This window comes from Cricetulus griseus, chromosome 2 (genome assembly GCF_003668045.3).
Source record: "Cricetulus griseus strain 17A/GY chromosome 2, alternate assembly CriGri-PICRH-1.0, whole genome shotgun sequence".
Classification (NCBI taxonomy): domain Eukaryota; kingdom Metazoa; phylum Chordata; class Mammalia; order Rodentia; family Cricetidae; genus Cricetulus; species Cricetulus griseus.
In genome coordinates, this window is record NC_048595.1 from 327,039,594 (window position 1) to 327,057,653 (window position 18,060).

Sequence of the window (18,060 nt, forward strand, 5' to 3'; positions counted from 1 at the left end):
AGAGAGAAACAGAGACAGACAGAGAGGAGAGAAGGAGGAAAGTAGAGAGAATATATGCACAGGTATGAAGTTCTTATGAATAATTATTTCAGAGACAGAGCATACTGTTGCAGCTTGTGTTTGTGTAGCTTCAGTCAGATCCAGCCAACTTGCCTGGTTCATACCTGAGAGGGGGAGTGTGGATTGAGAAATGTCAGGTAAAGATGCTAAGAAAAAGACAAGAAACATAAGATAGAGGCGAGAGGGCAATCCAGTGAATACTGAATACCCCAAATTTATTCTTCAACATTCTTAAGTACCCCAACCAAAGAGGGACATGACAAAAGACTTCTTTATCATGTATAAGGAAAAAACAAACTTTCTTCTCTTAATCCTCCAAGCATTGGTAATCAGACCTTAGACTCAATTTCCCCTTATCAGGCCTTGTGCATCAACAGTAAACACACCTCAGCCCCAGTCTGTTGTTATTTAGATAAGACATCCACCTACCAATGTCAAAACATCCTACAGTAGCCAAGCCTTAGACCTTTAAGCCTTTTGACTTACTAAGGACAGTTTTTAACTCTCTGACCTTGAGCCAAGATGAAGCAGAGCCATCTTTATGGGCCCTGACAACATACCAGAAAAGTTGAGAAAATATAGATTTGTCAAAGTATCAGTTTGAGAAGCTTGGTGGTCAGTCTTGCCCCCCAAACCCTCCTCCTACCTAAACACATCCTGTCTCTATTCTACCTTCAGCTTTCAAACTTCAGTTTTAATCCCATGCTTCAGAATTAGTGTTCTTATGCCATCTTCTCTGTTAATAGACCACCTGTTCTTTGTGGGAATTTTTTTTCTAGTAAAAATAGAATGTATCTAAGAGGGCCCTGCATTATTGAAAGACCCCCTCCTGCCCCTTAGCTTTTTCTTTTAAGTTTGCCTCCTCCTCCGGTGGGCAGCTGGTGGAGCGCGTGGGGAATGCATCCTCCCCTGCACTCCCCGACCCCTGCCGGGCCCAGAACGCGAGCCGGAATCAGCCAGCAGCCCATGACTGGCTGCCGCCCCGCCCCCCCCCCACGGCCCCGCTTGACGGGGATCGCTCTGTCCCAAGGTCAGCCATCTGGACGCGGCAGAAGATAAAGGCCGTTTCGCCTGACTACTCGGGGCTTGGCCTAACAGAAGCTAAGTTCCCGGGTACCCGTGCCACTAATAAAGCCTCTTGCTTTTTGCATCCAAGTTCGTGGACTCGCTGATTCCTGGGTGCGGGTCTCCTTCTACGAAAGTACCTCTACGCGGGTCTTTCATTATAAAGTGGTTAGTGATTTGCCCCAGGAATAGTGTTAGTATGATGAGAAGAGATGGATACAGATGGACATGGATTCTAAAATTCCTCACAATGCTAGCTGCATGTGTAGTATTATTTCATAAAATTTCAACAGATATGATGATTGGTTAAACAAAAATGTGAAATGATAGTCAAGAAGCAAATTTGGCAGCAGTATAGGAGTTGAGAAAACTATATAGTAAGACATGGTGCCTGCATGTATGTGTATGTGTGTATAAATTCCCCAAACCACAAAAACACGGTAATAGTCCTAATTGTTTTTCATCTCCATATCTTGTAAAAGTTGACAAGTGAAAAAGAATGTATTAGCATGTACCTTGTGTTAAACATTGGGCAGCCTTAAGTATGGATTACTATTTTCATTTCAAAGGTATGAAAACTGAAACACAGAAAAAATTGAAACATGGAGAGGTTAAATAATTTCATCACAGTGAAAAAATATATATATACCATAAATCAACATTTAAAAATACTCATTTGAGCCAGGCAGTGGTGGCACATACCTTTAATCCCAGCACCTGGGAGACAGAGCAGGTGGATCTCTGTGAGTTCGAGAGCAGACTGGTCTACAAGAACTAGTTCCAGGACAGCCTTCAAAGCCACAGAGAAACTGGAGTTCCTGAGATATTTGAGATTCAGACAAAAATTTCTCCAGGTCCAGATGGGAGGCAGGGTTTGGAAGAATTCGAAGGAGCAGATGGAGAGGAACTGTAATCAGAATCCATTTAATAAGATGGAGGGACATTCTCAAGGTCAATTTTCTTTAAGGATCCATCAAACAGTTGTGTTTGGTTCTAACCTGGGTCTCTGTGATATCCTGCCACTGGGTCCTGTCCCTCAGGGGTGAGCTCTCTCTCAGGGTATGGGTTTCCAACTGGGCCCATCGTTAGTTGGTCACTACCACAGTTTCTGTGCTATCTTTACCCCAGCTCAACTTGTAGGCAGGACAAATTGTAGGTGGAAGAGTTGTGGCTGGGTTGGTGTCCCAGTCCTTCCACACTACAAGCCTTGCATGGCTACAGGAGATGCTTGGTTCTTATCCTCTATTGCTGGGAGTCTTAGCTACGGTCACCTTCATAGATTCCTGGGAGTTACCATCGCTTTATGTTTCTAGTTCATCCCAGAAAGGCCTCATGAAGCCTGATATTCCATGACTTGATGATAACCATGGGAGGCTGGGAGGAGAGAAGGAGGGGAAACACTGGTTGTGATGAAAACAATAAACAAAAAAACTAGTAAAATCTTCCAGAATCTGACCGCCTCCCCCCAAAAAGAGAAACAAATAAACCGTAAACCTAGAGTCTGGCTTAACAATTAGGAAATTATACTGCAAGGATCACAAGTCTTTGACATACTGGGTTGAAAGAGTTAAAAATACAAAATAGTTTTGTAGAGCTATATTAAACACCATAAAAAGAAAATCTGCCTTCACAGGGGTCATGGAAATTTGGCTATCACTGTCATCAGTTTGCACTATAGACTAAAATTTCTTGAATCAGAACGGTATGCTGCATAACATAGCACCAAGATCTGTGGTTATATTACCACTGTTTGTTGTTTTAGCAATGTAGAAATTAGTTTTAGAAAAATAACCATATAGAATTGCTTTAAGGTCTGTTTACTGGTAGGGAAACAAAATCATAGGATATTTTCAAAACAAAATTTTCACCAGTTGAAAGATCTAAGCCAATTCTCACCATGTCTTTAATCCTGAAAAAAAAAAAAAAAAAAGACTGAGTAGTCTAATATTACATTAGCAAAACAAAGTTCTGGATGGCTCCTAATTTGCACTTAAATTATTCCCATGGCAGCATTATTGTAAGCACAAACAAAAGATTACTTTGACTGACAAAGGCCTGTACACCTGAGAAATATATTAACTATAAAATTTACATTGTGAGTTTTAGTGAACACATCTAAAAAGGCATTACAAGGATCTGCATAATTTTGCTTCTGGAATTTACTTTTCTAATAATCCCTCTGAATGGGGAAAATTCTAGCCCAGTTTCTGTGGGAGAATCATAGGATAGGCTGTATATTTGGCTTGGAAGACAAGTAGAGATGAAAATCATGACATTTTCAAGTCAAGACACTTTGTTATTGTTATTACTGTAACTTTTATGAAACTTGTCTTTGATAATTTCATATATGTATATAGTGTATTATTATTACTTTCACTCCTTGTCTTCCCTTATTTCTCTCTCAACCCTGTCATATGTCCTCTCCCCTACTCGCTCATATTCATGTATTTCTGCTTTACTTGGTAAATGAATGTAACTGAATGTAACTAGGGCCAGCTGCCTTTGTGTGACCATGGGTTTAAACTGTCCATTTGAGCAAGGTGAACTTCCCAGTGACTGTTCATTTAATGCCAATGCCCCTGCCTTCCCCAGAAGAGGAATAATTCGCCAATAATTTAGAACAGAGGATAGGACCCTATGCAATCTTCTCAATGGCAGACCCAATCTTGCACACATAAGAGATAGAACTAAGATTCAGCATTTAAGATACTGAATAATGAATCAGAGCACAGGTGATATAAAGAGCCAAATTCCAAAACTGGCTGGAGCAAAGAATTAAGATCAACAAAAGCCTTGTGGTGTAGGAAGGAGCACTCTCCATTACATCCCTCTACTTGTAAATACATGCTAGCTACTCGGGAGTTTATTTTGAAATACTTAAATTGGATATACTAATTTACTTTAAAAGTATGGGTTTCAAACTTTTGCTTTCATCATAGAATAAGTCAAGGTCAAAATCTCAAGGAGAGATTGGATCATAACTTAACATGTTCATTATTGATTTAAATGCTAAAAATGGAATGTCTAAGGGTCCTGTCCTAGGCTTATCATAAAGAAATTTAGAAGCTTCTTCCATGGAATTGATTATATCTTTTATTTGACACATCTTCTAAATGTATATAGAATATGTTTTTTTGGTCTTGTAAATCCTCTTTATATATTTTACTAGTATAGGGAATCTAAAATATGCTTTTACTGCTCATATTGCTGAATATGTATAACGTTATAGATTCTGCAAAAGAGTTAAGAAATAGCTTTGGTGGGACTGGAAGGATTGCCCTGTGGTTAAGAAGACTTCTTACTTTTGCAAACAACAAAAGTTCAGTTCCCAGCACCCACATGGCAGTTCACAACCATCTGTAACTCCAGTTCCAAAGCACATGGCACCCCCTATTGACCTCCCTCTCCTGACCTCTGTGGGCACCAGGCTTGCATATGATCCACAAGCATGAATGCAGACAAAGCACATAAAACTAAATAGATTTTTAAAAATGGTTATATAAATAAAAGATTAAGAACTGATCCCCAGAGGTCAGTCCTGTTAATCAGTATGGTAAGTTTGCCATCTTAGAGGTGTTCAACATTTAAAAGCAAAAACAGTGCACAGAATAAAATACACCATTCTGGATAAAGCTGTGTTTCTTTTTTTCTTTCTGTTTTTTTTTTTTATTTGAGTTACAAACACGATTGAATTACATGACAATCCCAGTTCCCTTCTCCTTCCCACCCCCCCAACTAAAACCCTACCTATCATGTATCCTTTTCTCTATTCTTCCCCTGACTCAACCTTTCTGCTCCTTCATGCTCTCTGCATCTTTCCTCTTCTTCCCTTCTCATTTTCGTAGCTCCTCTTCCCCTCTTCCCATGATCTCAATTTGCTCAGGGGATATTGACCCTTTCTTTCCCCTTCTCCAGGAGACAAACTTTGTGTCTTTTAGGGTCCTCCTTGTTTACTAGTTTCTCTGCCAATGTGGATTGTAGGCTGGTAATCCCTTACTCTGTTTAAAATCCACGTATGAGTGAGTACATATCATGTTTGTCTTTTTGTGATTGGGTTACCTTGCTCAGAATAGTTTCTTCCAGTTCCATCCATTTTCCTGCAAATTTCAAGATTCCATTGGTTTTTTCTGCTGAGTAGTACTCCATTGTGTAAATGTACCACATTTTCTCTATTCATTCTTCGGTTGAGGGGCATCTAGGCTGCTTCCAGTTTCTGGCTATTACAAATAATGCTGCTATGAACATGGTTGAACAGATGTCTTTGTTGTATGAATGTGCTTCTTTTGGGTATATGCCTAGGAGTGGAATTGCTGGATCTTGTGGTAGACTCATTCCCATTTTCTTGAGGAGTCGCCATACTGATTTCCAAAGTGGCTGTACAAGTTGGCACTCCCACCAGCAGTGGAGAAGTGTTCCCCTTTCTCCACATCCTCTCCAGCATAAATTGTCATTGGTGTTTTTGATTTTAGCCATTCTGACAGGAGTAAGATGGTATCTCAGAGTTGTTTTGATTTGCATTTCCCTGATGGCTAAGGATGTTGAGCACTTTCTTATGTGTCTTTCAGCCATTTTAGATTTCTCTATTGAGAATTGTCTATTTAGTTCTGTACCCAACTTTTTAATTCGATTGTTTGGTGTTTTGGATATAGCTTCTTGAGTTCTTTGTATATTTTGGAGATCAGCCCTCTGTCAGATGTGGGGTTGGTGAATATCTTTTCCCAGTCTGTGGGCTGCCATTTTGTCTTACTGTGTCCTTTGCCTTACAGAAGCTTCTCAGTTTCAGGAGGTCCCATTTATAATTGTTGATCTCAGTGTCTGTGCTACTGCTGTTATGTTCAGGAAGCAGTCTCCTGTACCAATTAAAAATATGGAACGCTTCACGAATTTGTGTGTCATCCCTGCACAGGGGCCATGCTAATCTTCTCTGTATCGTTCCAATTTTAGTATATGTACTGCCGAAGTGAGCACAAAACTGTGTTTCTTAATCTTGGCAGTAGGATGATACATTTTAACAGAAAACCTACAGTAAAGTAGGTTTTATGTAGCATGGAGTATACTTTACTAATGAAAATCCAAACAGAAAGTTTGGTAGGGATATTCACAATTGCATTTGTTGTACTGAGGAAAGGACTTGTTTTCTCAAATCTGAGGTTAAATTAGGATAGAGAATCTGTGCATTGGAAGCCAGCTGGTTTCTCTGTTCTGTTGTTTTACTGCTTTGGGTATGGCTCAATGCCATTGTGTTCTAGTAAAAGTTACCTTTGATGGAGTGCCGGGAGAGCAGGCAGGAGTGGGAGTGTGGGGAGCGTGGGCGAGTCCCTACAAATGTGAAAAGAGTGGTTCTTCAGTCACATTTGAATGCATTGGTCAGAATCTTTAAATCTAAGGAGTGAAGCATTAGGAAATTGGAATATTTCTTGAAAGGAGGAAATTAGATGTAACTCCCGTTCCTCTGAGGCTTTTATCCAAGTATGATAGCATCATCTTGGGAACTAAGTTGAAGTATTAGAAGATCTCTGACGCCTTATGCAAAGAAGAGATAGGAGTGGAACATGCTGCCAGAAGCCTCTAAACCAGGCTCTTCCACCCTCTTGTTAAGCAAGTACTGTACCTCCAGTTGAGAAGGGTGATGGTTTATGTCCCTTTCTATAGCGTCTGAACAGTAGATCTACAAAGGAAGGGTGTACACATATTCCTCTCTCTGTTTTTTTGTTTGTTTTGTTTTTTTTCAAAACAGGGTTTCTCTGTGTAGCTTTGGAGCCTATCCTGGTACAGTCTCTCTATAGACCAGGCTGGCCTTGTACTCACAGAGATCTGCCTGCCATTGCCTCCTGAGTGCTGGGATTAAAGGCGTGCACAACCAACTCCCAGCATCTTTCTATTCTTTAAGTCTCTTCTGCAGAGAGCATTCAAGGTTGTAGAAAGACAGTGGCTGAAATTTGGGGCTGAGATGAGCTTAACTTCATTGTCCTTGTGAAATGCAAAGTGAAAAATCATTAATAGGAAAAAAACAGGTTTCAAATGAACGTTTATAGTGAGAAAAGAAGTGAGCACACATTTTAAAGTAGGATATGACATATATTATAAACATCACAGAATATTTTAACTGTTTTTTTTATTAGCTGTAGAACATAATTCTAAAACTTTAACCCCAGATTTCAGCTATGTGTTTTTTGATGGACTCTTCAAATGATGTGGAAATTCTTGTGTCTTGTATGAACACATTTAAAAGAAAATACAAGCTTTTTTTCAAGGGTGCTTTGAGAAATCTTGTAGCATATATTGCATTATGAACTAGATGATTTCAGAGCATTTTCAGGGTGTGTGTGTAGGGCTACTAATTAGCATTATGTATCTTTTTATTCTGTAAATGCTTTGTCATAGAGGTCCTTGCTGTGTGTCATAACATAGATTTTAGATCATCTTCATTAGTGTCAATACGCTATGTCAAATCAGGAAAAAAATTAAACTTTCTTCATTGTGTTAATTTGATTCATTCTCTCTTGATTAATTCAATTGTCAAACTATCTGAGAGCCAATTTACCACTTCTTAAAACATATCTCTTTTTCCCAATGAATTACCCCCTTTGAGATTATCTGAAAAAAAAAATAGCTACAATTGTCTTCTTGGTATGTGACTATTTCTATTGATTTAATTATTCAGCTTTATTGGAATTTTCATATTCCAATAATAAGATTCAGGATTTTATCTTAGTGATTTGTTTTTCTATTTCTTTAATGAAGGAATGTAATGATAATAGAAGTGTCTTTCAGGCACATCTGCCCTGAGTTCAGTAACTTCTCACCTGTATTACTGAAGGATTCAAAACATCTGTCCAATTCCATTATGAAGTATTGGAATGCTATTTGTTTTAGACTTTCACATTTTCAAAAACATATGACAGAGTGAGCACATTGCCAAAACATCATCTCAGAGGCTCTAAAGATGCTTATACAAGCATAGTCTGGCAACTTAGACCCAAATCTCCTCAGTTCCTCTCCCTTTTATCCGGCTCCTCCCATAGATGTACACACACATACATACTACAACAAATGCCTTTATTGTATTCCTCATTCCTGTTGCACTTATTTTAATTTCACACATTACATCAAATATTGTTTCTTTTGTTCCTTTCTTTCTTTCCATGTCAGTATCCTAGTTTCGCAGAGATAGGATGTACAAATGAATACAACTCTGAATTTGGAAGGCCAGAACTTCAAAACCAAAGTGTCAGTCAACCTGGTTCCTTCATGAGACTGTGAGGGATAATTGGCTATAAGCCTCTCCTGGGCTTCTGGAGACTCCTGACGACTGCTGGCATCCGGTGGTATGTGGCTTCATAACTCCTGTCTCTGCATTTGTCCTCACATGGCTCTCCTCTGTCCATGACGGCATCTTTTCCTGTTCTGCTCTTTAAAAGGCATACTTAAGGAAGACATAGATCATTGTGTTTGGGATCAGTCTAACTCAAGATGATCTCATCTAAGGATCCTTACCTTAATCCCATTTTCCAAGACCCTAGCTACAAATAGAGGTTCATTCTTATTCAATGTGGTTGTCAGTTCAGCACACTACAGAAGCCATAGCTTCCCATGATGCTCACTGCTGTATCCCCAGCACCTCTTCTTTAGCACTTCTTTACATTTGCTGAGTAAACACACTGAGGACCTACAGCATGGCAGATGCTGACTATGTAGAGTACTGTGACTCATCCTGAAGATGATTCACTTTCTTTTCTCCATATGCATACAAAAGCAAAGGATAAAAACATTATCTCTTATAGTGTTTATATATTTTGGATTTCTTAAAATAATACCATACATGCGACTAGAAATGTGCAAATAATAGATTGGGGAATGGGCAGCAGACTCATGCATGTGGAGTCACTCGTAGTTTGGTTTGTCTTCTGTGCAAGCATCTTTTATGCCTTTCTTAATGGGTGATGTAGCTTTTTGGAAGACACATTCTTGCCAAGGAGTAGCATTTTCATCTTCAAAATCTTTCCCCTTTGCCTAAGAATATATGCAGGTATGAAAAACACATGTAAACAAAAATTCTACTTAAAAATGCCAGTATAAAGTTTTAATATGAAATTTGTTCTAAACATAATCTTGTACTTTTAAAAGCTTGTTTCTATGATTTGAACTTAAAATATTACTGATAGCCGGGCGTTGGTGGCACATACCTTTAATCCCAGAACTCAGGAGGCAGAGGTAAGATATATATATATATGAAGCAAAATGAAAATCAGGGGCGAGAAGAGGCCAGGAACTATCTCTAAAGGTTTATATTTCCATGTAAAAATTTTTGTGAAATGCCAATGGCTCTAATTTCCTTTTGTAAATTCACATTTTATAAAAAGCATTATCTAAATTGCCTGTTTCCTACATAATCTCTGTAAATCAAGAATACTATCCAGGCTCTCCATTGAGAAAATCAGACAGTATTGATAAAACATCATTATTTGTTTGTTATTCTGTACTCTTTTACCATTTAGTTACTTAATTAGACAATAAACATAGAGCTTGAAAGCATGCTTAAGGCAACAGTTTATTCATAAATATTCATAACCAAATGTAGCATCATAATATCTTGAAAAAAAATCTCACTGGGCAAGAAGTAGAATATGCTTTGTAACATTTAAAGACAGCAACCTGATGTTCATTAATCTATTTTCTTTTCTGGTAAACTTGAATATTCAATTATAATATTAGTTTTCTTAAAAATATATCACAAACTCAGTGAAATATATGTAAAGGGCCATGATATTTCCCTTCTGTGCATCAGCAGCATTTAGGTCATCTCATAGACTTGCACTCATAGGAAAGATGCTCACTGGAGGGCCTAGAGAATATTTCAGGTAGAAAATTTACATTCTGTAAAGTTGAAACTTTTTCTAGTGAACAAGCACACATACACATTCACATTGACACATTGTTGATGCTTTAAGTGCAGTATAAACAATCTATATACAGAGAAGTAAAACTCTCTTCCATAAGGGAGACAGCACTTCATATAACAATGCATTCAAAAGGAAAACTGGAACTAAGGAAGTTATTCTTCAAATTCTTTTGAGGGAAAAAAATTGAAGAGCATTTTGTGTACTGATTGATTGATTGATTGATTGATTGATTGATTGATTGGCTACTGCAGTCCTATCCTTATTTTACTTATGCCCCCATTATCTCAAAAATGGTTTTCAGATGCTAATTTAGTCATGGGTACTATTGTTTTTAGGGAAAGAAATATTATTCAGTGTCACATTTGTTTTAATTTCTGAATTATCTGAAGATATGCAAATGTTGTGTTGCTTTTATAAACATTTAGAAAAGCAAAATAAACATTTAGAAATGCAAAATTAACTTTTAGAATGCATTCTTTTAGACCCCTTTTCAGCTCTCTATATTGAAATGTATTGTTTTGGTGGATAAAATTGGACCAGTTGAATTAACTTGTATTGGTCCTCTATTCTTTTCTTAGACTCTAGGGGAGAAAAACAAGCTACCAGGTCCTAATGAAAATGTTTTAATATATGCTTAGGGACTGAACAGGTGACTTTGTGCTTAATAACACTTATTATTCTCGCAGAGGACCAGGTTTGATTCCCAGAACACACATGGTGACTCACAACTATCTGTAACTACAGTTCCAGAGAATCCAATGCTCTCTTCTGACATCCATGGGCACCAGGCCCACTTGTGGTACACACACACACACATACACACATATGTGTGTGTGTGTGTGTGTGTGTGTGTATATACACACACACATGTAGGCAAAGCACTCATACATGCAAAATAAAGCAAATATGTAAAAAGATAAGCACTTAAAACTTAAATAAGCATACACTGTTATCAGTGTCTATTTAGTGATAGTGACTCCTTTTCATTGAAAAATACAAAACACATCAAATTCCCCTAAATCTCAGGCTGGCAAGAAACACTTATTTACATCCAGTTCATAATCACAAAGGGACCTCCCTGGTTTTGTTTCTCCAATAAAACCTATATTCATCCTTGATTGTTTTACTGATTTGGTTTTCTTTTTTTGCACTATAACTTTGTAGGGTAGTATGATGTCATTATTTTTAATTCAGACATCTAATATAACACCTTGGCTATAATGGGCAGATATTGGTAGGAGCACTGAGGGGACTGATGTTCTCTTAATAATGGGTGGGATTGTAGTGTATGTCTCCAATTGATCTGGGGTCAACATGCTGTCCTTCATGGTGCAGGTTGTTTAAGTTGATGGAAGATTGTGGTTGCTAGAACTCCACTAGAACTCCATCACTTCTCTCATTAAAAGCCCTACTTTATTTCACAGTATGCCCTGCTCTCTTGGACCCACTTCATATCATGTTTTAACTTCAGCTTCTTCACTGTTGTCCAACTCGGATTCAGGTCAATTACCTTTCTCCTTATTGCTGTGAAGGCCAGAAATCATCTAGTTCCACTGCAGAGTCAAGCTCTTAGTCTTTCTTTAAGAAAACCTGTCAGAGGACTTTGTTAGGAAGGATGCATGGCGTGACACAAGAGAAAATCAGATGGGAGAGCAATGGAAGGCTATGTAGTTATTCCCTTTAAGAAGTAACAGCAGATCTGCTATAGAACATGCACTCCTCACTTGATAGTAAATTTCCCGATGGAGAAGGGTGATATGATTGGAAGAGTAGCCTAAGGCAGGTGAAGGTGATGGTGTGAAAGACTATAGTTCTTTTTGACTGAGCTGGCAAAGACTGGCTGTGGTTGAGAGTAATTGTGAGAAAGAGCCTAGCACTTGCCAGCTCCAGGGAATCAATCCTCCCTGCTGGCTGTTGCTGTGGTGAAAATGAACGGGACAAGAATATTAAACAGGGAAAACCCTCCTAGCTATAATGAGCAGAGTCCTTATGCTTGAATGAAGAAAATAGAGTAATCTTGAGCTGTCCTGCAAGTGGAAAGCCTGGATAGCTACTGTCCAATTTGTGTGATATCCCCTGGGATTCCCTCCATATTTTGAGCTGTGCAATGGACTTGGATGGTGGCATGTTCCTGCGAGTTGGCAGACACTCAGTGAACAGAATGACTGATTTGCTATTTGGGCTGCATATGCCAATTGAACTGCCAAGCAGGCGTTGCCTGGGGGAAATACCAGCTTCAGTAGAAAAGAACTCTAGTTAAAGAGAATAGGTATTTATCAGTGTCAACTATTATTATACATAGCGTTTTAATTTTTAAAAAATGTACATATGTGACAAGTAATTGGAACAATAAAAATATGTAATAGGATGCAACTGTTTGAGCCTAGATTCCCTGCTCCCTGCTCCCTCTGCCTAGTAGGCACAACCACCTTGTTAATTTCTTATGCAAATGTATAATGTATACATAAACAAGGACACAGCTGCTTTTAGCTGTCACTTACATTAATGGTTTTCAATTAGAAAATCAATTTAATTGTAATAATTATAATCACCTCAGTGTGTTTTTTTTATTCTTGTACTTCATGCATTATAAATGTGATAGCAGTCCAAGAGGGAAAAGTTAATATTTCTGTTTTAATCTTAGAAATGCTATTTTTATAATTTTGAAAAGTTCTTTTTTATGTTACATATATTCATTGTAGAAAATTTATACAGGCATCCAGAGATATGAAATAATTTTAATGCAACACTCACAAAGCTACTCTCAGTGTTTTATATTTGTTACATGTGATTCATATACTCACATTTTTAAAGATTTGGATAATAGATCCTGGTGCCACTGCCAGCCTCCCCTCTTCCAACTGATAAAGTATGTGAAATGAAAAATAAATTCTTTTTAAAAATAAAAATAAAAAACAAATAAATAAAAAGATTTGGATAATAGAGTCACTGTATGTGCCATAGTTATCACTTAGTGTTTTCTCTCGGCATTCTTTACATGTTTGAGATCATGAACACTTCTAGAAAAGTTTTTAATAATTCAGATTATCAAATCAGGAAAACTTTCTACATCTGTGAGTGTTGTGAAACTATTCTACACATCTGTTACTTCTCCTTGGGAAAATTCCCAAAAGGAGGATTGTTGAGCCAAAGAATAAATTATTGTACTAGTGTAAATTCACATGATGACTTCTGAAAATAGAATTACTCACAGAAACTTCCAGTGACACAAACAATTTGTGTAGTGACCACACAGTCCGGGCATTATTTTGTACCTCTCTCATGTTTCTGAACAATAATACAAGGATTATCAGTGTATAAGCCAAAGGGAAATAAAGGGGGTCTTGGAGCACATATGTAACATTCTTCTGATACTTTTTATAAGTATAACCTTCAGGGCAGTACCCTCTTACATGTGGGCCCTGGGAATAAGAGTGAATTCCTAATGTGCTGGTGCCTGCCAGTTTTTATACACAGCCTGATTTGTCAACCTGATTTGTCATTCTAATCTATCAACCACCCCTGCTTTTTTCCACAGCCCTCAAGCCTGATTCCACAACCTAAACCAATTCTTCATGATAAATACTTCTCAGACAACTGCCAAAATTTTAGTTCACAAATTTGAACCCAGAAAATTGGCTTCCTGTGTTAAAATACATTTTGTGAGGGTCTGTTTTCTTTTTAAAGTAAAATCCCAGTGTTTTAAAGATTTATTTTATTTGTATGTGAAGAAGCTGTTGAACCATTGGAGCTGGAGTTGCAGACAGTTGTAAGCCATTCAATGTGGATTCTGAGACTGAAATTCTGGAAGAGCAACACGTACTCTTAATGAATGAACCATCCCTCTAGCCCCAAATGTCCAGAGTTTAGAACATCTATGTCATCAACAATCATAAACAAATTATTTCTTTCTAGTTCCCTTCTAACTAGGGAACTCTTCTAATAGTCTAAGGAATATTAGAATCATTGTTGAAATCTAGGTTTCAGATGTCACCTAGTAATATCAGAAACAACACCCATAAAGTCTCACCAACACAACTACCCAAACATGAGCTGAACACAATTGACACAAATTGACATGCCAGAGTAGATGGGGAAAAGCCCATGAGGCCTCAACTCTACCCAAAGAACTATAGACAGCTGAGCAAAACTGAGTTGTAGAGGTATCTTGCCCCAGGAAGAGTACCCCCATTAGTTGTCTAGTGTCAAGTAGTCAGCCCTGAAAAAAAAACACATGCAAGTAACATTTTATGTATTGAACAGGTTATATTTAGGACTATTTAAGTATATACATATACAGATGTTTACTCAATGACAATTAGTTAAAAAAAAAAAGAGGCCTTGAATTTGAAGGAGGTGGGAGGGTATACTGGAGGGTTTGGGGTACGAAAGGGAAGAGAGAAATGTTATGATTATATTATAATCTCAGAAATACAATAAAAATCAAAAAGTATCACTATAAATCTTCACTAGCCTTGATAATGGTTCTTCTCTTATGGTGAAATAGGTACAGTTTTAGCTGGATGGGCAAAGTGGGTAGGAAGGGGCTGCTGACGTTTTAGTCATCTTTTATACAAATGCATTTTGTAATGCTACAAATGTTCACAAACTCCTTATAATACTATTAGCATTACATATAATTAGATTAGCACTGGGCTTGATTGCCCTGCATAATCTCTTGCCAAGAATAGACTGAGAACTGAAGACATTAGTAAATATGGATTCCCTAGCTTTACTGAAGAAAATATTCTGAAGCATTAGGGCTTATTCTCATAATTGAGTTAATGTTTAGTCTTATTTCCTGTTTTATCAAGTGAGTGTTAATGAGGAACTTAGTTGGCTCCAATAAAGATGATATTTCTTTCTGTATAAAAATAATGAATATGCTTAAATTGATAGTTTAATACTTCATTTTCATGACTTCAAAACTCTAAAGAACACAGATATCTAACAAATAAGTATTTTGATGTGTAATTAGCTAATTACCATTTTTACTTGCAGTATTGTTTTATCTATCTATGACAAATTTTTAAATATATTATTTCTCACTTAAAAATTAGACTTCTTAAAGACTAAAACATTTGTATGTAAACAACTACAACAAAACTATGTGATATTTAATTATATGCCACCAGTGCTTATGTGGTGAACATTGATAAGTGATTTGGCATAGAGCATGATGAAACATTAATGGCTGTACACTTGTACAAAGATGATATGAGTAATAAAACCCATCATGGAGCACCTTTCTCAATGAATGTTTTAATTATCCACTTTGGCTAGCAAGTCATACCAAAACAGAGTGCTAAAACAACGCTAATAATGCATTACTCTGTGTACTCAGGAAACTGAGCAAGGCTAAAACAGCTGGTCTTTTCTCTATGTCTGATCTGAAGTTTCCTCTTGAATTATCTAGAATTACCTTCCAGTCAAACATCTGATGGCTGACTCTGGCTACAGGCTGATTTCATTTACTCTCTTTTGTCTCTTTCTGCCTTTGCCTCTCTGTGTCTGTCAGTGTCTGTGTCTATGTCTGTGTCTGTGTCTGTGTCTGTGTCTGTGTCTGTGTCTGTGCCTGTGTCTGTGTCTGTGTCTGTGTTGGTCTTCTCTCTCTCTCTCTCTCTCTCTCTCTCTCTCTCTCTCTCTCTCTCTCTCTCTCTCTCTCTCTCTCTCTCTCTCTCTCCCTTTCTCCAGACCATTTGAGCTTCTCCACAGCATGGCAATTGGGACCCAAGGAGAAGCATCCTCATAGAGTGAACTCTCTATACTAACTGCCTTGAAAGCACGTAATATCACTTTAACCACATTTCCTCGGTTAGGTTGCCAGCCTCCTCCAAGATTTGAAATGAAAGCATCTTTGAAAAGAAGGCCAACAACTATGTGTGATAGCCTGCCTACATCTGTGTATTCATCTTTGAAATGCACAAATGGCTGTGAAGGGTGGGATTAGGGTCCACTAATGCAGGTTAGGGTATGATAGAGCAAAACATAAAAGCTTAGATCCAGAAGTGGTGATAGAGGAGCAATGAAGGAGATATGAAAGTTTTATTGATTATGTATGTTCACAGGCATAGAGAAAGGAAAATGGAGGATTCTTATATTCAGAGGGGAAAACCAGAGATATTTAAACAAGATACATATGAAGTTTTGCTGTGTGTATGTAAAGTAAAATGGTTTGTCTAACTTACATTTTTTAGAGAAAAAGATATGTTACTGCATTGTTAAATTGTGTTTATACTTAGGAAAGATGCAATAGCTTATTAAATGTAGTCTCTAGGTAGATAAAGAGCAACAAAAGAGGCCTAAATCTAGGTTACATCTGCTTTCAGCAAAATTTAATAATAAATGTGGCCATTGTGGCCTGAGGTTTGGTGACTTGCAAGTGAGTGCAAAGCCTTCTTAGCCCAGATGACATTTCATTGGCAGAATCAGCAGTCAGAAATTAGGTAACACCATGCATCCTTCTCAGAGACAAATCTGTTCACTTAAGGAAAATGACTTTTATTATGAGCTTATATTTTCCCAGCACTTTTGGTTGGAAATGGTGTTTTCTTTCTGAAATGATGGTGGTCCTTGCATTTTCAGTTTTTATATGGCCATACTTGAAGGAATACAAAGTTTCTGTTCAACATCTTGCAGGTTCCAACACTTAATACTCCTCTAACAGGCAAGGAGGTTTGATATAAAACACTTCAATCCTTTTGCATTAGATACTGTTTATTAGTCTCGAATGTAAAAGGATAGTATATGTTTATTGGAATACACAGAAAAATCATATTTTTAATTTTTGTAGTGCCAAAGAATTATTCCTGGGTTATTGTTTTCTGCTACTATCAATATCTGTCAGGAAGGCTGAGATTATATAAGTATAGTATTATCATCTTTCTTATATGGGTTCTTTGTGAGGTTTAAAATGTTAATACAAAGAATTTAGAATCATGTCTGACATATCAGATAGACCTCAATATTGTTACTGGTGATATTTGATAATGGTTCTTTTGAAATTGCTTTTTTGGTATAAGAAATCAATTTTGTGTTTGTCTTGACCTAGACAGAATGATGTCTTATTGTCTTTGCCTGAGTTAGATGCCCTTCCTTCCTTCCTTCCTTCCTTCCTTCCTTCCTTCCTTCCTTCCTTCCTTCACAACTGTTACAGACAGTTGTGAGTCACCACATGGGTGCTGGGAATTGAACATGGGTCTTCCAGAAGAGAAGCCCGTGCTCTTAATGGCTAGACTATTTCTCCAGCCCCATACTGTTAATTCTTAATAACTAGTACTTTTAAAAACATATTTAGTTTGAAATTACTCAAATAAAACAAAGTATCAAAAGAGTAATGAATACATTAATAATGAAACAAACCAACTTCTAGGGAAACCAAATGATAAGGACAAAATAAATTTTAACTAGATATAGGCCTGACAAGAAAGGTTTTGCCCTACTTCATAGTCAAGAGCACTGGCTCTCAACCTTCCTAATGTAATGATCCTTTTATACAGTCTCTCATGTTGTATCGAACCCCTGCAACTGTAACATTATTTTCATTGCTACTTCATAACTATAATTTTGCTACACTACTATTGTGAATCATAATGTAAAATACCTGTGCTTCCCAATGGTCTTAGGTAACCCCTGTGGAGGGGTCATTCAACTCCAATGGGGTCATGACCCACAGGTTGAGAACTGCTGGCATAGACTGAAAGATTAGAGAAAGGGCAGCCTGTTCTAGTAATAGAAACAAATGGTGGATCGAAACTACCTGGCTATCCTGTACAAGGTCTTGATTATCATCCATGGCTCAGACAAAGAAAAGAAAAGAAAGAGAAGTGGGGGCTTACTAACTAGGGAAGGGAGAATAAGGACAAGAAAGGCAGACTGGGCAGAGGAACAAAGGTAGTCTAGATCACATTATATATCTTTGCTTCTTAGTTTAACCAATGATTATGTACCCATCTATCTGTTTACCATCTATCTACCCACTCATTTATTCATCTCATAGAGCTGCAAAGGTAAGGGATGCCCACAGGTAACA

General features: G+C 37.5%; 1 protein-coding gene and 1 non-coding gene across 2 annotated transcripts in view; one reads left to right on the plus strand and one right to left on the minus strand.

The window, feature by feature from the left end:
- Pde4d (phosphodiesterase 4D) overlaps positions 1-18,060 on the plus strand; it is a 1,264,694-nt gene that overhangs the window by 373,158 nt on the left and 873,476 nt on the right. The window lies entirely within an intron of this gene.
- On the minus strand, positions 5,987-6,093 carry LOC113834204. Its single transcript, XR_003482581.1, has one exon. It is a non-coding gene; the product is annotated as a U6 spliceosomal RNA (small nuclear RNA).